This window comes from Ovis canadensis, chromosome 7 (assembly GCF_042477335.2).
Source record: "Ovis canadensis isolate MfBH-ARS-UI-01 breed Bighorn chromosome 7, ARS-UI_OviCan_v2, whole genome shotgun sequence".
NCBI lineage: Eukaryota > Metazoa > Chordata > Mammalia > Artiodactyla > Bovidae > Ovis > Ovis canadensis.
Genome location: NC_091251.1, coordinates 57,068,526 through 57,094,158, shown reverse-complemented (window position 1 = coordinate 57,094,158; position 25,633 = coordinate 57,068,526). Strand labels below are relative to the sequence as shown.

Here is a 25,633-nt window from a genome sequence, read left to right as displayed (position 1 = left end):
AAGGAAATTTTCTTTCCTTCTGATGAGAACTCTTACGACTTACCCTAACAACTTTCATATATAACATACAGCAGTGTTAGATTTGTCCCTTACATCCCTATTATTATAAAAATATAACAGGAGACTTGGAAAATACAGAACAAGTTTACATATAGTTCCACTATATATTACAATTATTTTTTTAGTAGATAAATTAAGATTTTTAGTTGGAGTTTCAACATCAAACTCTCAAAAATTAGTTGAATATACAGAGAAGTAGAAGGATATAGTAGACGTAAGAAGCACTACAAATCAATTCAGCATAACTTAGATTTATATGCGTGCATGCCAAGTCGCTTCAGTTGTGTCTGACTTTTTGCGACCCTCTGGTCTGTAGCCCACCAACCTCCTCTGTCCATGCGATTCTCCAGGCAAGAATCCTGAAGTGGGTTGCCATGCCCTCCTCCAGGGGATCTTCCCAGCCCAGGAATCAAACTCCCATCTCTCATGTCTCCTGCATCAGCAGGCAGGTTCATTACCACTAGTGCCACCTGGGAAGCCCTAATTAGGCTTTTAACTAGAAATTTATACCTTTTGACTGCCTTCATCCAATTCCCCCGCCCCTCTACCTCCAATAACCAGAAATCTGACCTCTTTTTCTATGGGTTTGTTTGTTTGAAGTGTAATTGACCTACAAGAGTGGGTTGTTTTTTTTTAATTTTAATTTTAGTCTTCTGATATCACAGGGAGGGAAAGTAAACAGAAATGAATGAAATGATCAAACTTCTGAAACATTGAAGCTGAATATCAAGCCTCTCCCTCCCATACCTCAGCAAACAGCACAAACCTAGCCAGCTTTAGACCCCAACTCTGGGAACCCTCCCTGCTGGAGGCTTCCTGGGCCCTGTGCAACTGAACCTGTATGGATTTGCCTTGCCAGCAGCAGATGCGGCTGTTGTCAGTCGATAAATAGCCCATTACTCAATGGATTAGGCTAGAAAGTGCTACCTTAATCCATTAAGTATTAAGGTAATGCCCAGTGCTCAAGAGATAGCACCAGGCCAACAAATGACATGCCCAGATGGAAGGTTCCACGGAGCAGAGCTTCTCTCAAATCTCACTATGTGTGTATCAACAGGAGGGTGAGGCTGATGAGTCAAAGGGCAGAGGAGTGGAGGAAACGTATACCGGATTTTCTGTCAAGAGTTCTGGACTGAAGTGTCTGCCCCACCACTTAATGGATGGCCTTGACAGTGGCCCAACTTCTCTGAACTTCAGTATCCTCATCTCTAAAGTACAGATTGTCATCTCGGCCCCAGGGTCATCGACAGTACTGATATATGGCTGAAATGAGATAAAGTGGGTGGCAACTTCATTCATTCATTCACCCTTTATGTGCCAGGCACTGTGCTAGGCATAGTCCTTGCTCAGAGACTGTGTAAACAGAAACCATGTCATAAATATTAATGTAATTATTGGGTTGGCTGACCCCAAACAAACGTTTCAGCCAACCCAAAAGGATGATAATAAGCTAGATGTATAATCAGAAGAAGAGTCCTACTCTGTCCTGGGGCTGTGAGGGACGACGTCATCTGTGTAAGGGTGAGATTCAGTGAGTTCCTAAAGCCTCTGAAATGCACAGCTAATGCCGGGCTCTTCTTTCTCAAAGCTGGTGCTGTCTGGCAGTATTTGCCCCTTACACAAGCTAACCATTGGCTTTTCAGGCATAAAGATTAGAGTGCAGAGATTTTTATTTCTTAAGGTGAGAATTCATTCTTCAGATAGTGTCAGTCAATGAGGAACGCCCCTTTGGATGGGGCAAAAGGCTGGTGGGAGGAGATCTAACATTTATTGAGTGCCTACTGTTTGCCAGACAGTTTATTCTTACCACAACCCATGGAGATTAGTGTTACGTTTGCTATATCATGGAAGAGACACATGAGGCTTGGAATAGGTTGCCTTGCATAGGTTCACAAGGTTTGAGTAACAGAGACTGAATTTTCAACCAGATAATTTTCTAGAAAGATTTAAGGCAAGAGGGCAGCAGAAGATAAGATGGTTGGATAGCATTGCCAACTCAATAGACTTGAGTTTGAGCAAACTCTAGGAGATAGTGAAGGACAGGGAAGCCTGGCGTGCTGTAGTCCATGGGGTCCCAGAGTCAGGTATGGCTTAGCAACTGAATGGCAACAACAATCTGTCTCCAAGGCCCAGGCAAGCATTTTCCATGGCTGCGGTAACAAATGCCTCAAATGAGGATGCTGTATTTCTGGGTCCCTCTGAGATGTGGATTCTAGATGCTGTGATTGTGTTTTGTTGATCTAGGGTACAATGAGCCACTTCTAGCAATCACATGATGCTCTGCCCAGGACCCGACTGTATCCTTCTCCCCAAGTACTGTGGGGAGGGATGCTGAGGGACCCTGCACTCTGATCACTGCATAGAGCGTCTGCCCAAATGGGATATGAGGAACCTGAGACCACAGAGCTTTGATTCAATAAGTTCTCTAGCAAAGGAGACTATGAGCCCAACCATGTAATTCTTTCTTATATTAATGAGCTCTGCTTTGACCAGGTAAAGGGAGTGTGGAGGGAAGGTGAGGTAGAGGAAAGGAAGAAAGGAAGGAAAAGGCTAAGAGAATGCTTGGCCTGGGCGTTGGCTGAGGGAACAAAAGCCAAGGTGTGCATGGACCCGTTGATCCCAGTACAAGTGTCCAGGCCTTTGAAAATGCAATCACTTTTGCCACTTTCTTCACATCTTTGTTTTCACTTTTGCAGCTGTGGCTTAGAGTCATAACCTCTGTATGAACCCTAGCTGCCACGCTCAGTTTCAGGCAGGATCAGGTGGAGGGCAATGTGACCCACAGAAAAGAAAGCCAGACTCTTGACTCTGCCAGGAACCAGCTCTGGGCCCTTAGCAAGTCTCTAGCCCAGTATGTGCCTTAGTTTTCTGACCTGTAAGTTGAAATAAGAATGTCTAAGCCCAGCCAAGTTGATGGATGTAGAATGAGACCACATATGGGAAAGTACGTTGGAAAACAAAAGCATCTGACATATATAAGATACTCCTGAGTGTGGACTTGAAACAAAAGGAAGTTGTCTTGATCTCAGCCTTGGTTCACTAACTTAAACTGAAATCTGGATTCCAACAAGGGGCCATAAGTTCTTACCCAGCCCCTGCCACCAATTACCATGGTAACTAGTGACTCTGGTCCAATTATTTGTCCATGGACTCCCAACTGCTGCTTCTGTCGAATAGGGAATAATGGCTTCTCACCAGGACTTTTTTTTCTTTTTTTTCTGCTGGGACTTTTATAAAGCACTTTGTGTGACTGATAAAAATGATGATAAATCAAAAGCCTATATAATAAGGAAGCTTGCATTTTAAGTGAAAATAAACCTTGGCGCAATATGTGTTATCTCTTTCCAGGGGAATTATTCTGAAAGCCGTGGTTAGTTGACGCCAAGACTGCTTAGGAGATATCATTAGACTATAATAGCTTAAGGTTTCTCATACCCATCTCTCCTTTCACGTTGTCTGGTTAGACCCACTCTTCTCTAAGCTCAGAGGTTTGGTCCAGATCCTGTTCTTGCTCTCAGTCTGCAGCACTGTCCTCTCTCCTCTCTGTGTTTTAAACCAAAATGCAGTCACAGACCACATTCCAGCAAGCGCACAGATACCTCCATAAAGCAAACAGTCCTCGTATCAATTCTGACAACTTCACTGATGGTTAGGGAGACCAAATGGTGGAGGGGAAAGAACTTTGGCATCTCATGAACCTGGGCTTTGAGACTCAGCTCCACCACTCACTTCCTTTGTGATTTTGAGCAAGTCACTTAACCTCTCTGAGTCTCAGTCTTCTACTTTTTTAAAGATGAAGGCCATAGAATATATCCCAAAGAGCAGGAGGAAGGAATAAATATTATGAGCTAGGCATGTGGAGAACTTAGCTCAGTGGCTCATAATAAGCACTGTGTAGATATGTTAGTGGTTCTCTGCTGTAGAAAGGTCTTGACTGGCTGAAGGGGAAGACTATTTCATCCCATAGTTTCTAGTTCGGACAACCCTATCAGCTTCTCTGGCTTGAGCAATCACCCCAAATTCATGAACCCTAAGAAAGAATGAGTGATTTCCAAGTGTCACTCCCTGCAGTTCTACACATTGGCCTCTCAAAGAATGTAGCTTTTGTCATAACAAGCCAGTCTTCCTGCTGAAGCAATGATGCCTCCTAACTCAGTAGACCTGAACCGCATGTCCACAGGAAATGCCCTATCACCAGACTCTTGGGGCTGGGGGGTATTCTTGAGTTCAGAGATGCCACATTCTATCAGCGTAAACTGGCAATTTCCTCTTGTTTGGATGTTCTACTTCTGTGCAATGGCAGGAATGTATGATCTGATCCCTCATTTCAGTTCCTTTCAAAGAAGACTGGCCAGCGCCCCCCAGACGCTTGCATTTCAGTTTGCACTCGTCTCCCTGGTTATGGGGTGCTGGAACACGTGGGGTGATCCTTCTGCCCCTCGGCCTTCTTATCTCAGTTGCAGTGCCTGATGAAGTCCTCAGGAGGCTGGAAGCCCGGTGCCCCTAGCATTGTCAGCTGCATGGCCTGGACAGACAAAGGCCAGTGAGCATCCTCACAGACCTCTCAGGTCGGGTCGCCTCTGTGGCCAGAGGTCAGCTCTGTCAAGGATCCAGCTTTCTGTCTAGCTCTGAGAAGGGGCGCAGGTGTATCTGGTGACCAGCAGGGCAGGCAGGCAGCCAGTGAATAAAAGATACTTCCTTAGGGAGCGGCTGCATAGCAAACCCACTGAGATGAGTTAAGAAGTCTTACCTATGGAGCTGTTAATAGCTTCTTTTTTAAAATTTTTATTTGATATTGGACTATTCTTGATTTATTGTGTTGGTCTCAGATGTACAGCAAAGTGGTTCAGTTATACATACACATACCCAGAGCTTGCTTCTTCATGCCCGTCTCCCTCCCCATCCTTGAAATAAGAGTTTGGAGCTCACTTTGTAGTGGAATAAATTATAACTAGATTAGTTATATCTACATCCTAGTTTTTTTTTTTAACACATATGCAAAACTTCTCTTTGATATTGCCTATCTATTTTCTCGACTTGCCACGGTTTCGTGGGTGGTAGAAATGAGGACAGGATACAGAGAGTCCTTAAAGGGTATTCAAAGAATCAGAAAATTAAAACTCAGGCACACTCTTCAACTTCTGTTTTCCCTGGGGGCATGGGAAGGGGAAATAGCTCCAATACCTCAGTCATTCCACTTTTATCATAGAGATTGTAGCACTTAATTCCAATGAGGATTTGTAAAATTCTTTTTGCAAGGTTTAGGAAGGATACTATACTCCAAAATTATAAAGTGTATTGATACCTGTAACCATTGAGTTGGTTGGTGGTTTTTAGTGGAGGCATCAGACATGTCTGTGATAAGAAGGAACCCAGGGCTTATTCCTCCTCTGACAGAACAAACAAGTTGACGCAGGCCCAGTTCACAGGAAAGAAATCAGTTCAGAGATCTTGGGTAGGAGAAATCCCATCATAATAGGTCTCATATAACTAGCTGTCAGCAGGAGAAAAATGCCAAGAAGTGGGGAAGAGGGCAGAGAAAAGTTCTGGAAGAGTTCGAACTCGTAGCCGTTATCTGAACAAAGGGGGAGATGCAGGGAAGTGAAAGATGGTACCGAGGGCTTTCACCTGGGGGCTGAGCAACAGGGTTTGCTTGTGTTGACTCAACACAGAGAATCTGGTGCTGTACAAAGCATGCCAGCCAAGACTGGAAACAGAACTTCTTTTTAAAATTGAAGTACAATTAAGTTACAATATTATATTAGTTTCAGGTGTATGACATGCTAATTCAGTGCTCCATTTAAAGTTGCTATAAAATACTGTATTCCCTGTGCTGTACAATATATCCTTGTAGCTTATTTACTTTATACCTATCTTGTCCCACTCCCTTCCCTTTAAAGTTCCCTGGAAACAGAACTTAAAAAAAAATTTAAACATTTTATTTTCTATTGGGGTATAGCTGATTAACAATGTTGTAGTAGTTTCAGGTGAACAACAAAGGGACTCAGCCATACATATACATGTATCCATTCTCCCCCAAACTCCTCTCCCATCCAGGCTGCCACATAACACTGATCAGAGCCCTGGAAACAGAACTTTTAGCATTGAACTAGCACAGGGAAACATCTCAGCTAGGTGAGTTTTATATACAAAGCTATGTAGAAGGAGTTCATAAAGAAGAATTCCCACTACTCAGTCCTACCCGACAATAATGTCATTCTTGTATCTTCCATTTTTATTCCTGTCCATGTCAACAAAAAATATTTACCGAGTTACTACCAAGTTAATACACTGTTTTTTGTGTGCTACTTCTTTGGGAAACTAACAGTGGGTCGTAAGGATTTTTCCACATTTCTGCATAGCCTTAAAAGTGTGTAACATCACAAACATCTTAAGTAGAGTTTCACTAAGTCATAAAGCCTGGCAAGGCTAGCAGTTTGAAACAGGGAGTCAAGTTTCTTGAATGACTTTCAGGAAACTCCTTGGAGAGCAATAAGAATACAGTTTGAGCAGATCAGGTAAATATGACAGTGGGTAGATTGTCAGTAAGTAAGCAGCTTGATGTCTTTGGGGACAAGTTTGTGAATGCACGCAGAGTGCTGGTCGGGTCGGGGGCAGTGAACCCTTAGGATGATTCAGGTTCACAGCTGAGGGTGGAAGTGGCCACATGCGTGATGATGAGTCTTCATTCTAACTTTATATGCTGAGCACTGTCTTATCACTAGTTCCTCTGAAGAAACGAAGCTTCTGGGCCTCAGAGCTCCTCAAAGAGCCCAAGTGTGTGCACTAAGTCATTTCAGTTGTGTCCAACTTTTTGCAACCCTGTGGACTATAGTCGGCCAGGCTCCTATGTCCATGGGATTCTCCAGGCAAGAATACTGGAGTGGGTTGCCATGCCCTCCTCCAGGGGATCTTCCCGACCCAAGAATCAAAGCTGCCTCTCTTATATCTCCTACATTGGCAGGGGTTCCTGTGCCACCTGGGAATCCCCAAAGGGGCCAAGAACCATGACTGAAAACAAAGATGTTCAATAAAAAATGGATTGGGGAGTCTCAGCTGGACATCTACGAGGAGCATTTCATTTCTCTTCTTACTTCCAGGTGGCTGTCAGCCATCCTCCTCATATTTACTCTGGCTCTGTCTTGCTCTCTCCTCTGTTTCATCTACTCCTTTCCCTTAGTCTTTCTCTATCTTTCAGTGTCAAGAATCAATGGGCAGCAGTCTTCCAGCTCCATAGAGTGAGTGCTTTCCCAGGGAAGCTGAGGCAGAGACCAAAGAGGAATGAACTCAGACCCCACAGAGGGATCCCCAGGGTAGTAGGAAATAAATTATAGTGTCCCAGGAAACAAGATAACAGTGGTGCTTGTTACACTACTGTATTATTTGGATTTTTTTAAATCAGCAATTCTGTTACACATTAAAACAGTCAAGTTAAATTTTTTTTTTTAATTTAAAGGGGCAAGCATCTTGTTTTTCTAAGAGAAAGAAAAGAAGCAACAGACTTTCACAGGAGAAGAGGGTCTCAATGATGCCGCTGAAAGCAGCAATAAGATCACATGTGGCAAGTGCAGAGAAAAGATCCTGGGCAAGACAGAGTCCTCAGTGCTTCCGAGAAATCTGGTTCTGCACCCAGAGAGAGTGGACAGAAACTGGAGTGCGCAAAAGAACTTTGAGAGAAGTGGTGACTGATGGTAAGGAATGAGTCACTTCAAAACGTTAGCTGGGAGGACAGGGAGAGAGGGCAAGAGCAAAAGGAGCCCCGAGGGTTGGGGAACCTTGAGGCACCTGAGGACAACAGGAGGGTGCCGAGTTCTGAGGTCAAGAGAGAATGTTCCAGAGACAGGAGAGCTGGAGAGAAGGGACCAAGGGGAGTGAGGGAGAGCAGTAAAGGGGCACTGGGGAAAATCACTTTGGAGTTTTGAAAATGGTTATTATGGGAAACTACCAAATGTATATAACAGTAGAGGATGGTTGTAATGAGCCCCCAGGTAGCTATCACCCCAGTTCCAGCAATGATCAACTCATGATCCAGTTGGTTTCATACATTTCTGCACCAACTATCACCCTTCCCCAGGTTATTCTGACAAGATGAACCCGCGCCAGTATTCTTGCCTGGAAGATTCCTTGGCCAGAGGAACCTGGTGGGCTGTAGTCTATGGGGTTGCAGAGTCAGATGTGGCTGAGACACTAAGCATACACGCACGTTATTTAAGTGGTTGTCAAACTGGAGTGAGCAGTGGAATCCCCTGGGGGCCTTGTTAAAGCAGATTGCTGAGCCCCACCCCTGGAGTTTCTGACTCAGCCGGCCTGGGGTGAGGCTGAAAATTTGTATTTCCAGAAGTTTCCAGGTCATACCGATGCTGCAAATCCAGGGGAACCATTGTATTATTTTATTTGCATATCTCTCTTTTAAAAAGGACTTCCTTTGTAAAAATAATTTTTACATTTTGACAACTTTATTGAGATACACTTGATATACCGTAAACTGTACATATTTAAAGTGTCTTAATTTGAGAAGCTTTGACATATGTTTATATCCTTGAAATCATCATAATTAAGATAAAGAACACTTCTAGTGCCCCCAAAGACTTCTTGTGCCCCTTTCTAATTCCTCAGCCTGTAGTACTGATCACCCCACCGCCCAAGAGCCAGTGAGCTGCGTATGTCACTATAGATTATTCAGACTTTATAAGAATTTTGTCTATAGGGTCATAAAATATATATCTTTTATGTGTGGTGGCTTTTGTTTAGCATAATCTTCTTGAGATATATCTAATTCTATGAGCATTCATAGTTTCCCCCACCCCAGGACTCCCTCATTTAAAACATAATCATGGTGTTATTATCACTCACAAAAATCATTAATAATTTCTCAATATCACATTTTCCTCATTGTCTTCCTCTTTTTCACCCATCAGTTGATATTGATACCCATCATTATTGTTAATCTTAAAATAGTCAAATCCCTCAATTTTTTCCTTGGCCTATAGTTGTATTTTTTAGGCTCCCCCCCTTTTTTTTTTAAAAGAATCCTTCCCCACTTTTGAGATCATAGATATATTCTCCCGTAAATATTTCTGCTTGTCTGTTTTGCAGGGTTGCCTTTCACATTCATATCTGTAGTGTCTCTGAAGTTTACCTTTGTTTATGGTGTTAGGAATTTTTCTCCATCAAGTGAACCAGTTTTCCCCGCACTATCTACTACGCAGCCTATCCTGTCCCCCGTGGTTTGCGGTGTGTTCTTTTCCATACATCAGGTACACTCACATCCAAATGCATAAGCACGCACACATACGTCTCTGAACACTCTCTGGCCCTTGGTCTATTTGCATGGTTTTGCAGCAGTACTCTAGTGTCCTGGGCTCAGTTGTAAAGAATTCGCCTGCAATGCAGGAGATGCAGGGACTTGAGTTTGATCCCTGGGTCAGACACATCCCCTGGAGGAGGAATTAGCAACCCACTCCGGTATTCTTACCTGGGAAATCCCGTAGACAGAGGAGCCTGACGGGCTACAGTTCATGGCATCACAAAGAGTTGGACGCAACTGAGCACAAGCACAGAGACTACAGTGTTTTATTACGCGGCAGTGGAGCAGAGTGGGGCAAGTCCTTTCCCTTTATTCTTTTCTCAAAGTCAGCTCAATTGCAGACTTTGGTTTTATTTTTCCATGTATATTTTTGAATATGCTTTTTTTATTCCCTCAGAATATTTGCTGGAAGTGTGTTGAAATTGCCTTGAATTTCTAGATTAACTTTGGAAGCATTGATATCTTTACATGTTAAGGAGTCTTGCTCACCACCATGGCATACCTCTTTGTCTATTCAAGTCTTATATTATGAACTTTAATAATTTTACATTTCTCTCCAAAAATTTATTTTGAGCTTTTATGTTAATTTTAAGTGCTTTATATTGAAAAAAATTTATTTAATATTGGAGTATAGTTGATTTACAATGTTGTATTAATTTCAGGTGTACAGCAAAGTGATTTAGTCATTCATATATGAATTCTTTTTCAGATTCTTTCCCCATATAGGTTATTATAGAGTATTGAGTAGAGTTCCCTGTGCTACACAGTAGGTCCTTGTTAATTATTTTATATATGGAGATGTGTATATGTTAAGCCCAACCTTCTAATTTATCCTTCCCCCTACCTTTCCCCTTTTGTAATCATGATTTGGTTTTCTAAATTTATGAGTCTATTTTTATTTATAAATAAGTTTATTTGTATCATTTTTAAAAATTGTGCATATAAGTGATATCATATGATATTTGTCGCTCTCTGACTTACTTCACTTAGCATGGTAATCTCTAGATCCATCCATGTTACTACAAATGGCACTATTGCATTCTTTTTTATGGCTGAGTAATATTCCACTGTGGGCTTCCTAGGTGGTTCAGTGGTAAAGAATCTGCCTGCCAATGCAGGAGACATAGGTTCAATTCCTGGGTCAGGAAGATCCCCTGGAGAAGGAAATGGCAACCCACTCCAGTATTCTTATCTGGGAAATCCCATGGATAGAGGAGCCTGGTGGGCAACAGTACATGGGGTTGCAGAAGAGTTGGACACTACTTAGAGACTAAACAAGAACAAAAGTCCATTGTCTTTGATGAGCATTTAGGTTGCTTGCATGTCTTGGCTGTTGTAAATAGTGCTGTAATGAACACCGGGGTCCGTGTACATTTTCAAAGTATGGTTTTCCCTGGATATATGGTTTTTCCCAAATATTCTAATTTTTAGGTACTTAATAGCTTTGTTGCTCTTGCAAAAAGTGTCTTATTTTCTATTATATTTTCTGGTTGAATATTACTGACATAGAGGAATGCTGCTGATCTTTGTAAGGAGATCTTGTTCCTGATATCCTCACAGACAATAAGTAGTAGTTCTAAAAGTTTTTCTATTAATTCTGTGAGGTTTTCCATGTAAGTCATCCATGTAAAATAAGCATACCTTTGTCACTTCCTTTTAAATCCTTACACCTATTACTGCATCTTCAGGTCACATCACACTGGTCAAGACTTTTAGTACTCTATTATGTTCTGGCAGCTCCAGTTCTTAGAGGGAACTTGGGCCTGTCTGTACCTGTTATCTCCTTCCTGACCCTACGGGTTCAGTTCAGTTCAGTTGCACAATCATGTCCGACTCTTTGTGACCCCATGGACTGCAGCACACCAGGCTACCCTGTCCTTTATCATCTCCTGGAGCTTGCTCAAACTTATGTCCATTGAGTCAGTGATGCCATCCAACCATCTCATCCTCTGTCATCCCCTTCTCCTCCTGCCTTCAATCTTTCCTAGCATCAGAGTCTTTTCAAATGAGTCAGTTCTTTGCATCAGGTGGCCAAAATGTTGGATTTTCAGCTTCAGCATCAGTCCTTCCAATGAATATTCAGGACTGATTTCCTTTAGGATGGACTGGTTGGATCTCCTGGCAGTCCCAGGGACTCTCAAGAGTCTTCTTGAACACCACAGTTCAAAAGCATCCATTCTTTGGTGCTCAGCATTCTTTACGGTCTAACTCTCACATCCATACCTAACTACTGGAAAAACCATAGCTTTGACTAGACTGACCTTTGTTGAGAAAGTAATGTCTCTGCTTTTGAATATGCTGTCTAGATTGGACATAGCTTTTCTCCCAAGGAGCAAGCACCTTTTAATTTCATGGCAGCAGTTACCATCTGCAGTGATTTTGGAGCCCCCCAAAATAAAGTCTGTCACTGTTTCCATTGTTCCCCCATCTATTGGCAATGAAGTGATGGGACCAGATGCCATGATTTTCTTTTTTTGAATGTTTAGTTTTAAGCCAGCTTTTTAGCCACAAACTCCATCTTCTGTTGGTGCAGGACTAATGGTTCTGCTTTGTTTTGTCTTATAGTAGAGCTGGGGTAGGCATGTAGTGGAGTTGGACTAGACAACAATCTGTCCGTGAAAATATCGAGGGGAAAAAAGATCCCAAGATGGAAACTTTCCCACCTGTGGCATCTTTCCTCCTCTTCTGTAAATTGCAGTCACAGACACACATAGCTTGGAACCCAACTATTTCTGTCCTTCTAGAGGTTTCTCACGATTATTACATTAGATGCTCAGATCCAACAACTGCCCCATTTCTGAGGCACTCCCAAAGCTGTGTTGAGGGAAATAGCCAGTAGCCTAAAGTGGATTGCCATTTTGTCAGAATCCAGAAGCCAGAGTAATATTTCTCAGATAACTATGATCATGAGAATGCTTTAATCGTAGGCCATTGAAGACCCTCATTGTAGGTCTTTAACAATAGCATTCAGAGGTCCTGACATGCTGATCTTGCCTCCTTTTCCACTCACCACAACTTATCCCACACTTAAACCACTTTGGCTGATTTCCTTTCCCTGAACATGTGTACTTTAAACCCAATCTGTTTATCATATGGTGACCATACATAGAGTACTCTTATCCTTTCTCCATGTTGAGCAATCCTACTCATTCATCAAGGCTCAGAACAACTCATCGTTCTTATGAAGTCTTCTCAAGTTCATCGCATGGGGGTGTATCATTTCTGCCCCTGTGCCCTCCATGGTGCTTCTCCGTCTGATGTGCCCTATAGTTTTTTGTTCATTATCTAATGTTCCATTAGATGTGACCTCCAGAAGGACAAAGACTCTGTTTTGTTCTTCTCAATCTCTGTAGCAGTTCTTAATGCATAGTAGACGTTCCATAAATTTTTATTCATCAAATTAGATTCTAGAGGTTACAAATTACATGAAAAAGGAGTCATTTGTCAGGGTGAAGAAATGCTCTTGCCCAATCTTGGCGCCAGTAGGAGTGAATGTGAATTTGCAGAGGTGTCTTTCCCTTGAGTAACACTTAGCAACATGCAAATAGGAAGAAGCAACACTGTAAACTCCTAGTCATTCTCTATACTATCTGATAAATTGCCTGAGTGCTGTACTAACAAGTGTTCAACCTGTGCAGTGCTGAGCAGCTATTCAGAATGAAATGCACCTGTGAAGTCTAAAACACAGAGGGGCAGTTGTGGAAGTTAGCATGCAGACTGACATTTCTGGGTCTCTGTTCCTGAATACTGCTCCTACTTAACACCATGAGGTAGGTATCTTTACACACAGCCCTTGAAACGTACCTATTTACAGGTAAAGATTATGAGATAATTGGAAATTTACTTTGAAAATAGTATCTTTCCTTTCAATAGGAGTTTCCAATAAGTGGGAAAGATTAGTCATTTTATGGAGGAGACATGAAAAAGGTAAATGAAGAGACTGAAGTAAAATTAATGTTTATATTCCTCTTTTGAATAATATATAGCAGCTTCTGTGTGTTTATCCCTTTTGCACTCCTGGACAACGGGTAAAGAAAGCATTATTATTGTTTTAGTGAAAACTGAGATAAAGAGAAATTAAGTTGATTTTCTTCAGTAGACTGTTGGAGCAATGGCTGTCAGTTTGTTCATGCCTCCTTGGATCCACCCCATTGAATCACACCTTTCCCATTGACTCAGGCTTGGCCATGTAACTTGCTTTGGCTGATAAAACAAGAGCAAATATGTCCCAAGCAGAAAATTTTAAGTGCTCGCAGGGATTTCTGTGGTGGTCCAGTGGTTAAGAATCCACCTGCCAATTCAGGGGACACAGGTTCAATCTCTGGTCAAAGAACTGAGATACCACATGCTGTGGAGCAAGTAAGCCTGTGCACCACAACTTCTGAACTGAGCCCAGTGCTGCAACTTCTGAAGCCCATGTGCCCCAGAGCCTATGCTCCATAACAAGAGAAGCCACTGCGATAAGTCTGCACACCACAGCAAAGAGTATGCCGCACTCGCCACAACTAGAGAAAGCCTGAGCACAGCAACAAAGACCCAGCACAGCCAGAAATAATTAACTCATTTTAAAAATTAACTGCTTACATATTGAAGCTTGCCTTCTCTTCCTGCTCTTTGGTATCCTGAGACCTTCATGGTGAGACCACCATGTGAAGCTGGAGGAGGAGAGATCACGTAGGGCAGAGATGTCATCCCAGCTGAGTCCCCCTTGGCCAGCCAGCCTGTCCATCTCCAGGGATGTGAGTAGACCAGCCAGCTCCGGATGAGCCACCTTCAGACCTCAGAGATCCACCACACCAGCCTAGATCAGATTACTGTTCAAATGACTTATAGAATCATGAGAAATAATATGTCTGCTATTTTAAGCCAGTTAGGTTCCAGGTGGTTTGTGACACAGCAAAATTAAATGGTACATTTCCCAAGAAAGCCTAACCAGATTAGATCTCGAAGTCTTAGTGTCTAGGTTCACATTCAATTGCTGCTACTCCTCTTCTAGTCAAAGGTCAAGTTGAGATATGCAGATCTCAAGAATATTATTTTGTATCTCAGGTATGATCAAGCCTCTTCTTGAATTTCTCAAGATCGAAGGCCATGCTTTGATTTTTCTCAGTACATTGCTTTAGTTGTAAAATGTGCTCAGTGAGGGGTATAACTTTTCTGAAAAGGAATGAAAGTTTAGTGTTTATGAGGCTGGATAAACCTCCGTGTGGTATGTTTAACTCTCAAAATGTATATGGGGCACAGATATTTCTAGTTACAAAGATTTTAGACTAAGATTCTTTCCTAAGAGAGAAAACAGGAAGGGACCAAAAAGCAGGGACCATTGTTTTGTTCCCAAGCCTAAACCAATATCTCGCAGAGCCTCCTGTCTGAACAACTTCAGGCATTCACATTGAGGTCTATGTGCACAGTACCCCCCACACCGGCTCCCCCTCCGCCCCCCGCCCCGAGTTGTGCAGTGCACAGCTTATATGGCTGTACATGAGACTGCTTCTTGGCACACAGTAAATGTTGAATGAATGAATGAGCAAGCAAGTGACTGAGCATGTGTGTGTGCATACATACCATGCTTGTGGCATTTAGGAGAGCTTTCACTGGAAAGGAAAACAAACCAAATTAGAATGAGTATCCCTCTTTAGTGGACTCCCAGAGCACAAACTGTTTTGCTTTTTGTGTGACAGAATTCGGAAAGAGCCAAATACATTGCATAGGTCAGATACAGATTCAAAGATTAAACTTTCACCAAATTTTGCAGGTCAAAAAAAATTAAAACTCATTTTGGTTAATGGCGACACCTAGTGGTGTATCAAAACTGCGGGTTTTCCTTGGAGTCAAGTATTTTATTTTACCAGTGAAGGTGAACAAGTCCTTAGGGTATTGGACCTCTGCTCCCTTCCCCTTCGAAGACTAGGGAGTTGAGGCCCCTAGGCCTCCCAGGTCAGCGCAGGTAGGATGCTGTCCTGGAATTTAACGCCCCAGAGTCTGTTCCAGTGGTGCTATTGCCGAGACCTCAGAATAAATGCCAGTGAGTGGGCACTTCTGGTGGCACAAAGTTACTCACTGTCACTTAAGACTGTTCTTAACTGTCTACCTTTCCATCACCTCTTACTCTTTTTCTGTCTTCTTCCCCCGCTTCTGCTTGTCCTTTTATTCTCTTCCCTTCTCCTTCCCTTCTGGCAAGACCCATCGGCTTCTTTCTTCTTATCCCTTGCCTTCCTTCTTTCCTCATCTGCTTTGACTTTCCCCTCCTTTACTTTCTCACCTCTTTTCATTCCCTTCTCTCTGTGTTCACTGATGCCTCCTAAGAATGGTGCACTGTCTGTGCTGGGGACCGCTAACCCATGTGGCTATATAAACTCAAATGAACTAAAATGAACAATCCAGTCCCTCGGTCACACGAGTCACCCTTCAAGTGCTCGGTAGCACCAGTGGCTGCCCTCTCAGATGTTGCAGAACGTGATCACGTCCACTGTTGCAGAAGATCCTCTAGGAAGGTCCTGGCCCAGTGTTTGGCTGACCTATGTCTCCAGTCTCTCATCTCTTGCCCTTCTTGGCCCCTCTTATGTAAGTGGTTCTTGAATAGTCTGTGTTCTGGTCCTCTCTCTCCCTCCCTGCTCACTCCACTTTATTTGGTGACTTTTGTTTTCTGTATGTTGTTATATAAACTTGTCAAGGTAACCTTGCCAAGTAAAAAAATATATAATCATATTGGACAGTTCACTCAGGGCAGTGAATGATTCATAGCATCATGTTTTCCATGCGTTGGGACACATCAAAATATTTTTAAACTCAACACATCAACACAGCATTTAAAACAATTATACCTCAGACCTCTTTTTCTTCTTTTTTTAATCCACAGGTTTCTACCTTTCTGTCTTAAGTATTTTTAAAAGTAAAAAAATACAACTTTCAATGCCTGAAAAAAAATACACATTTTGTGTATAGAATGGCTTTGAAATAATACACAGGAAACTAGTTACAGATTGGCATTGGTTGGGATGGAATGAAATTTACTTCTTCTTGTATACCCTTTTATAGTATCTGAGTTTTTACCAGATTTTTATGTGTGTTCAAGACTTATTGAATTGAATTCTATATTACCTTTGAAATTAAAAATGCAATCTGAAAACACATTAAGAGGATCAAACCAAAATGGCCCATGAAAATGAGCTCTCAGAAAAGGCAGCTTTTGAATGAGCCTTCAGGGCTTTGGTGGTGATGGTCTCTTTAAAGAGATAATGTAGGGGGCGTAGGACTGCATTAAAGTTAGATTTATATCCAGTGATAATTTGCCAAGAATCAGAATGCCCTGAAAAATTCCCCTCCTGACTGCTGATAGCGATTGATATTAAAAAGAGAGCCTTCCTGGGGCTTCCTTGGTGGTCCATTGGTCAAGAATTCACCTTCCAGTACAGCGGGTGCGGGTTAGATACCTGGCTGGAGAGCTAAGATCCGGATGCCTCATGCATGCAGGCTACGTCTCTTCGGTTGTGTCCAACTCTCTGCGACCTTATGGACTGTAGCCTGCTAGGCTCCTCTGTCCAGGGGATTCTCCAGGCAAGAATACTGGAGTGGGTTGTCATTTCCTCCTCCAGGGGATCTTCCCAACCCAGGGATGGAACTCATGTCTCCTGCATTGGCAGGTGGATTCTTTACCACTAGTGCCATCTGAGAAGCCCCAGATGCCTCGGGGCCAAACCCAAAACGTAGAAGCAATATTGTAACAAAATTCAATAAAAACTTTAAAAGCGGTCCACATTTAACAAAAAAAATCTTAAAAAAAAAAAAAAGCCTTCCTTTTTCTTCCTGCCCATCATTGGGAGCCTAGCCCTTTGGTGCCCAACTCCAAAGGGATGTAAACCACTAACAGCCAACAAGCTTCCTTTCTGGCGTCTACTCATCCACTTCTTTTTCAATAAGACCTTGATGAATAAAATGAAAGTTAACGCTTTCTCTTCCTTTTCCTTGGCCCTCCTGGGCTAATAATCATGGTTACTTGATCTTCTTCGTATCACTGGATCTTCAAGGAAGAAAAGAAGGTGAAACCTGAGATCTGGCATGACTTCAAAACTGGTTTCAGCCTGAATGTACTTTGAAGCTTGGATTTCTGTGGCATTTACAGTAGAGACTTGGGGTTCTTTAAAAACAGGTTTGAGAATCTGGATAGAACTGTCATACCCATAAGATATGTGACAGCTGTGCTGCCAATTTGAGAAAAAGGGAAATTGAGACAGGGCACAGTAAATTTCGTGCGAGCTGGGATTCACAGTCAGTGTTCTTGACTTGCCCTAAGACCACACGGCATCCAGACCGTGTAATCATATGCCAGGCTGAACTGTAGCATCTCTGTGTGCATTCATCTAAATAAAGCACCACCCAGACCATGCCACCCAGGGAATTGGTTTGTGGTTCTCTCTGACTGTGGACTGCTATGGTGCCAGCCTGGCCTCGGGAGGAATCATGGTTCCTCTAAAAGAGCAAAGGTTTAAGCTCTGACTCTATGGGACATGCAGGAGTCAGTTTCCAATGAAAGGCTCTCTGGTGCTCTATGTTGGGAATACAGATAGCAGCCCATCCCTTCAGCAGAGGACCAACAAGGTCCTTACTCCAAGGAACACTGGCCTTGGGAAATGGAAAGCTCAGTATTCTCAGTGCTACAAGGGTCCTTAAAGTGTTTCTAGTCTACTTTTGCATTTTAGAGAGAGGAAAACTGATGCCCCAAAAGGTCAGGAAGTTAAGTGAGCTTCCTAAGGTTACGTCAGGGGTTTATAGGGCTGCAGCTTCTCACCAGGCTCCCCAGCCAAGCTGGGGCTGCCTCTGCTCCGCCATTCCAGCAGCCCTGCAGACTCTTCCTCTAGTGTCATGGAAAGATACAAAGTTACCTTCACAGTGTGCACTCACTGATAGGAAGACCCATACATCACGGATTCAGTTCAGTTCAGTTCAGTCGCTCAGTCGTGTCTGACTCTTTGCAACCCCATGAATCGCAGCACGCCAGGCCTCCCTGTTCATCACCAACTCCCGGACTTCACTCAGACTCACGTCCATCAAGTCAGTGATGCCATCCAGCCATCTCATCCTCTGTCATCCCCTTCTCCTCCTGCCCCCAATTCCTCCCAGCATCAGAGTCTTTTCCAATGAGTCAACTCTTTGTATGAGGTGGCCAAAGTACTGGAGCTTCAGCTTTAGCATCATTCCTTCCAAAGAAATCCCAGGGCTGATCTCCTTCAGAATGGACTGGTTGGATCTCCTTGCAGTCCAAGGGACTCAAGAGGCTTCTCCACCACCACAGTTCAAAAGCATCAATTCTTTGGCACTCAGCCTTCTTCACAGCCCAACTCTCACATCCATACATGACTACTGTAAAAACCATAGCCTTGACTAGATGGACTTTAGTCGGCAAAGTAATATCTCTGCTTTTCAATATGCTATCTAGGTTGGTCATAACTTTTCTTCCAAGGAGTAAGCGTCTTTCAATTTCATGGCTGCAATCACCATATGCAGTGATTTTGAAGCCCCAAAAAATAAAGTCTGACACTGTTTCCACTGTTTCCCCTGTTTCCCCGTCTATTTCCCATGAAGTGATGGGACCAGACACCATGATCTTCGTTCTCTGAATGTTGAGCTTTAAGCCAACTTTTTCACTCTCCTCTTTCACTTTCATCAAGAGGCTTTTTAGTTCCTCTTCACTTTCTGCCATAAGGGTGGTGTCATCTGTATATCTGAGGTTATTGATATTTCTCCTGGCAATCTTGATTCCAGCTTGTGTTTCTTCCAGTCCAGCGTTTCTCATGATGTACTCTGCACAGAAGTTAAATAAGCAGGGTGACAATATATAGCCTTGATGTACTCCTTTTCCTATTTGGAACCAGTCTGTTGTTCCATGTCCAGTTCTAACTGTTGCTTCCTGACCTGCATACAGATTTCTCAAGAGGCAGGTCAGGTGGTCTGGTATTCCCATCTCTTTGAGAATTTTCCACAGTTTATTGTGACCCACACAGTCAATGGCTTTGGCATAATCAATAAAGCAGAAATAGATGTTTTTCTGGAACTCTCTTGCTTTTTTGATGATCCAGCAGATGTCGGCAATTTGATCTCTGGTTCCTCTGCCTTTTCTTCTTTTTTTTAAATTTTGTTCACTTTATTTAAACTGGAGGCTTATTACTTTACAATATTGTAGTGGTTTTTGCCATACTTGACATGAATCAGCCACAGGTGTACATATGTTCACCATCCTAAAGCCCCCTCCCACCTCCCTCCCCATCCCATCCATCTGGAGCATCCCAGTGCATCCTCTGCCTTTTCTAAAACCAGCTTGAACATTAGGAAGTTCACGGTTCATATATTGCTGAAGCCTGGCTTGGAGAATTTTGAGCATTACTTTACTAGCATGTGAGATGAGTGCAATTGTGCGGTAATTTGAGCATTCTTTGGCATTGCCTTTCTTCGGGGTTGGAATGAAAACTGACCTTTTCCAGCCCTGTGGCCACTGCTGAATTTTCCAAGTTTGCTGGCATATTGAATGCAGCACTTTGACAGCATCATCTTTCAGGATTTGAAACAGCTCAACTGGAATTCCATCACCTCCACTAGCTTTGTTCATAGTGAAGGATTACTCAGTGTGTTTTCCCTCAGATTTTGAAGGTACACTGGTGCTAATACAATAGCTCCCAGCCACAGGTGGCTGCTGAGCTTTTGAAATGTGGGTAGCACAGATTAGCATGTGCTCTAACTGTGAAATGCATATCAGATTTTGAATATTTGGTGTGAAAAATTATGAACTGTTTCACTGATCATTTTTAAACTAAGTACATATTGAAATGATCATATTGTAGATGTATGAGGTTTGTTTTAGACATATGAGGTTAAATATGCTATTGAAAGTACCTTTTTCTTTTTACTTTTTAAAATGTGGCTACCGGAACAGTTATTTATTTTTGGCTGTGCTGCGTCTTCTTTGCCGCCCGGGCTTTTCTCTAGTTGCAGTGAGCAGGGGCTACTGTCTAGATGAGGAGTGCAATCTTCATTGCAGTGGCTTCTCTTGTTGCAGAGCAGGGCTCTAGGGTGTGTTGGGCCTCAATGGTTGCTGCTCCCAGACTCTGGAGAACAGGCTCAATAGCTGAGGCACACAGGCTTAATTGCTTCACGGCATGTGGGATCTTGCTGATCAGGGATCAAACCCGTGTCTCCTGCATTGGCAGGTGGAGTCTTTAAAACTGAGCCACCAGGGAAGCCCCTGCCAGAACATATAAAATGACATTTGGGCTCACATTACATTTCTCTTGGAGAACTCAGAGATATAGGACATAGAGCCTGCCTTTGCTTTGGATCTTAGACACTGCATTACAGCAGAATCATCTCATGTACACTCATTTGCCACACTTACATTGGAAGGATGGAAAGAGGGAGAGACAGACATAGACAGATAGAGGCAAAGAGGTGAACGGAACAGTCACTGTGTGGGGGCCCTGAGTGGGTGTGAAATGGAAGGAATGTTCCATTGTCCCCTCAGGTGTCCGAACCCCTGTTCTCTCATAGAGTGAGCACAGTTGGCCCACCATATCCACAGGTTCCACATCCAGGAATTCAACCAATCTTGGATTGAAAATATTTGGAAAAAAAAGTTCCAAAAAGCAAAACAGGAATCTGCTGTGTGCCACAACTGTTTACATAGCATTTACATTGTATCAGGTATTATAATTAATCTAGAGGTGATTTGAAGTATATGGGAGGATGGAGTAGGTTATATGGAAATACTTCCACACTTTATATAAGGGACCTGAGCATCTGTGGATGCCAGTGTCCACAAAAGGTCCTGGAACAAATGCCTCATGAATCCTGAGGGACAGCTGTATCTCCCCCCTCTATTATTATTTTTATTGTCTTACAAATACACGTCTCTGTTTTGATATCCAGGTAGAGATACCTAACCTCAGGATCCAAAAACAAGTCTAGAGTTTTTAGTATATTGAGCATATTTAACAGAAGTGAAGCTTAAAAGTATGTCATCAAGCTCAGTTTTGTGATTCATCAGAACACAGTTCAGCAAACTTTGGCTTGTGGGCCAGATTTGTCCAGCTGCCTTTAATTTTTACAGTCAGCCAGCCAAGAATGGTTTTTACATTTTTATTTATTTTACTAATTCTTGACTTGAAGTATTGTTGATTTACAGTGTTGTGTTTGTTAGTTTCTGCTGTATAGCAAAATGGGTCTGTTATAATGACTTGTATCCTACTTTTCTAAGAATAGAGTCCAGTGGGTTACCACCTGAGCCAACACGGATAAACCTCAAAAACCTGACCCTGAAGATAAGAAGCAAATTGGAGTTGCATATGGATGATTCTACATAAAATTGTAAAACCGCAGAGCTGTATATTAAATGTGGACATACATGGAAATGATAAACACCAGTTAGCAACAATGACTCCATCTGGAGGCAAAGGGGGGAGAATGCTATTGAGAAAGGGCTTTCATTTTATCTGTAATAATCTTGATATTTATTTTTTATCCTTTGTGTAGACTGGAAATATTTCATAATAAAAATGCTTTAACAACAAAAGAAGGTGCTTTTAAATGCATGCTTTTCACACAATGTGTAAGTAGTTGAAAGAAAGAAAGAAAAGAAAAGAAAGTGAAGTCACTCAGTCATGTCTGACTCTTTGCAACCCCAGGGACTCCACCAGGTTCTTCCATCCATGGAATTTTCTAGGCAAGAGTACTGGAGTGGGTTGCCATTTCCTTCTCCAGGGAATCTTCCTAACCCAGGGATCGAACCCTGATCTCCCACATTGCAGGGAGACACTTTACCGTCTGGGCCACCAGAGAATCCCAGATAGTTGAAGAGACAGCATATATTTTTTATGTATATTTGTTTCATTTGCCTAATAATAATTTTGCAAATTCCTAGACTGTCTACTATTTACCCCTTTAAAAAGCCCATTTCTTTTTTCCCCCATGGGCTAGAGATAACTTTTTTATTATTTAAATTTTTTTACATTTTAATTGAAAAATAGCTGACATACAATATTATGATCATTTCAGGTATATAATATAGTGATTTGATATTTACATATATTATGAAGTGATCACCACCACAAGTCTAGTAACCACCCCTATGCAAAGTTACTACAATATTATTGACCATATTCCTTATGCCATATATTACATACCCATGGCTTATTTATCTTATAACTGGATATATATACCTCTTAATTCCTTTACCTATTTCACCCACCCCTCACCATCCCTCCCCTCTGGCAGCCACCTATTTATTTTCTGTATTTATGAGTCTATTTTTGCTTCATTTTATTTGTTTTTTAGATTCTACATAATAAGTGATTTCATAGTGTTTGTCTTTCTCTGTCTGACATTTCACTTATAATACACTCTAAATCCATCCACTGTTGTTGCAGATGGCAAGAGTCCTTTTGTTTCAATAGCTGATAATTATACTGGAATAATTAATATTCCATTGTGTGTGATATACGTGTGTGTGTGTGAATACACACACACACACAATATCTTGATCCATTCATCTATGGATTTACACTTAAATTGCTTCCATATCTTGGCTTTTGAAATAATACTGCAATGAATGTTGAGACTTCCCTGTAGCTCAGGTGGTAAAGAATCTGCCTGAAGTGCAGGAGACCTGGGTTCAATCCCTGGTCAGAAAGATCTTGTGGAGTAGGAAATGGCAATCCACTCCAGTATTCTTGCCCAGAGAATTCCAGGAGCCTGGTGTGCTACAGTCCATAGGGTCCCAAAGAGTTGGATGTGACTAAGCGACACACACACACACACATCTTTTCAAATTAGTGTTTTTGTCTTCTTTTCCAGAAGTGAAATTGCTGGGTCATGTAGCAGTTCTATTTTTAATTATTTGAGGACTCATCATACTGTCTTCCATACTGGATGCACAAATTTACAATTCTACCAAGAGTGAGCAAGGGTTCCCTTGTCTGCACCCTCATCAGCATTTGTTATTTGTTGTTTTCTTGATGATAGCCATTCTGACAAGCGTGAGATGCTATCTCATTGTAGTTTTGATTTGCATTTGCCTGATGATTGATAAGTATAAATACTGGAGTAACAGGCAAATGTGGTGTTAGAGTACAGAATGAAGCAGGGCAAAGGCTAATAGAATTTTGCCAAGAGAATGCACTGGTCATAGCAAACACCCTCTTCCAACAACACAAGAGAAGACTCTACACATGGACATCACCAGATGGTCAACACCAAAATCAGATTGATTATATTCTTTGCAGCCAAAGATGGAGAAGCTCTATACAGTCATCAAAAACAAGACCAGGAGCTGACTGTGGCTCAGATCATGAACTCCTTATTGCCAAATTCAGACTTAAATTGAAGAAAGTGGGGAAAACCACTAGACCATTCAGGTACGACCTAGTCAAATCCCTTATGATTATACAGTGGAAGTGAGAAATAGATTTAAGGGACTAGATCTGATAGAGTGTCTGAAGAACTATGGACGGAGGTTTGTGACATTGTACAGGAGGCAGTGATCAAGACCATATTCAAGAAAAAGAAATGCAAAAAGGCAACATGGTTTTCTGAGGAGGCCTTACAAACAGCTCTGAAAAGAAGAGACGCTAAAGGCAAAGGGGAAAAGGAAAGATATACCCATTTGAATGCAGCGTTCAAAAGAATAGCAAGGAGAGATAAGAAAGCCTTCCTCAGTGATCAATACAAAGAAATAGAGGAAAACAATAGAATGGGAAAGACTAGAGATCTCATCAAAATTAGAGATACCAAGGGAACATTCATGCAAAGATGGGCTCAATAAAGGACAGAAATGGTCTGGACCTAACAGAAGCAGAAGATATTAAGAGGTGACAACAATATGCAGAAGAATGATATAAAAAAGATCTTCATAACCCAGATAACCACAATGGTGTGATCACTCACCTAGAGCCAGACATCCTGGAATTCGAAATCAAGTGGGCCTTAGGAAGCATCACTACAAATGAAGAGAGTGGAGGTGATGGAATTCCAGTTGAGCTATTTCAAATCCTAAAAGATGATGCTGTGAAAGTGCTGCACTCAATAGCAAATTTGGAAAACTCAGCAGTGGCCGCAGGACTGGAAAATGTCAGTTTTCATTCCAATCCCAAAGAAAGGCAATGCCAAAGAACATTCAAATTATTGCACAATTGCACTCATCTCACACACTAGCAAAGTAATGCTCAAAATTCTCCAGGCTTCAACAGTACATGAACCATGAACATCCAGATGTTCAAGCTGGTTTTAGAAAAGGCAGAGGAACGAGAGATTAAATTGCCAGCATCTGCTGGATCATCAAAAAAGTGAGAGAGTTCCAGAAAAACATCTGCTTTATTGACTGTGCCAAAGCCATTGACTGTGTTGATCACCGAAAACTGTGGAAAATTCAAGAAATGGGAATATCAGACCACCTGACCTGCCTCCTGAGAAATCTGTATGCAGGTCAAGAAGCAACAGTTAGAACTGGACTAGTTCCAGACTGGGAAAGGAGTACGTCAAGGCTGTACATTGTCATCCTGCTTATTTAACTTAGTGTTCTTGCCTGGAGAATCCCAGGGACGATGAAGCCTGGTGGGCTGCCATCTGTGGGGTTTTACAGAGTTGGACACGACTGAAGCGACTTAGCAGCAGCAGCAGCAGCAACAGGGTACCTCATGAGAAATGCTGCAATGGATGAAGCACAAGCTGGAATCAAGATTGCCGGGAGAAATATCAATTACCTCAGATACGCAGATGACACCACTCTTATGGCAGAAAACAAAGAACTAAAGAGCCTCTTGATGAAAGTGAAAGAGGAGAGTGAAAAAGTTGTCTTAAAGCTCAACATTCAGAAAGCTAAGATCATAGCATCTGGTCCCATCATTTCATGGCAAATAGATGGGGAAACAGTGGGAACAGTGACAGACTTTATTTTGGGGGGGGGGCTCCAAAATCACTGCAGATGGTGACTGCAGCCATAAAAGTAAAAGATGCTTGCTTCTTGGAAGAAAAGTTATGACCAACCTAGACAGCATATTAAAAAGCAGAGTCATTACTTTGCCAACAAAGGTCCATCTAGTCAAAGCTCTGGTTTTTCCAGTAGTCATGTATGGATGTGAGAGTTGGACTATAAAGAAAGCTGAGCACCAAAGAATTGATGCTTTTGAACTGTGATGTTGGAGAAGACAGACTCTTGAGAGTCCCTTGGACTGCAAGGAGATCCAACAAGACCATTCCTAAAGGAAATCAGTCTTGAATATTCAT

General features: G+C 42.2%; 1 long non-coding RNA gene across 1 annotated transcript in view; it reads left to right on the top strand.

The window, feature by feature from the left end:
- Positions 1 to 23,246, top strand: part of LOC138443601 (uncharacterized) — a 28,232-nt gene extending 4,986 nt beyond the window's left edge. Inside the window, exons 2-3 of the long non-coding RNA XR_011258218.1 lie at positions 7,517 to 7,751; positions 21,612 to 23,246. This is a non-coding gene — a long non-coding RNA (uncharacterized lncRNA). The remainder of the gene's footprint in view (positions 1 to 7,516; positions 7,752 to 21,611) is intronic.
- The last annotated feature ends 2,387 nt before the right edge of the window (positions 23,247 to 25,633 follow it).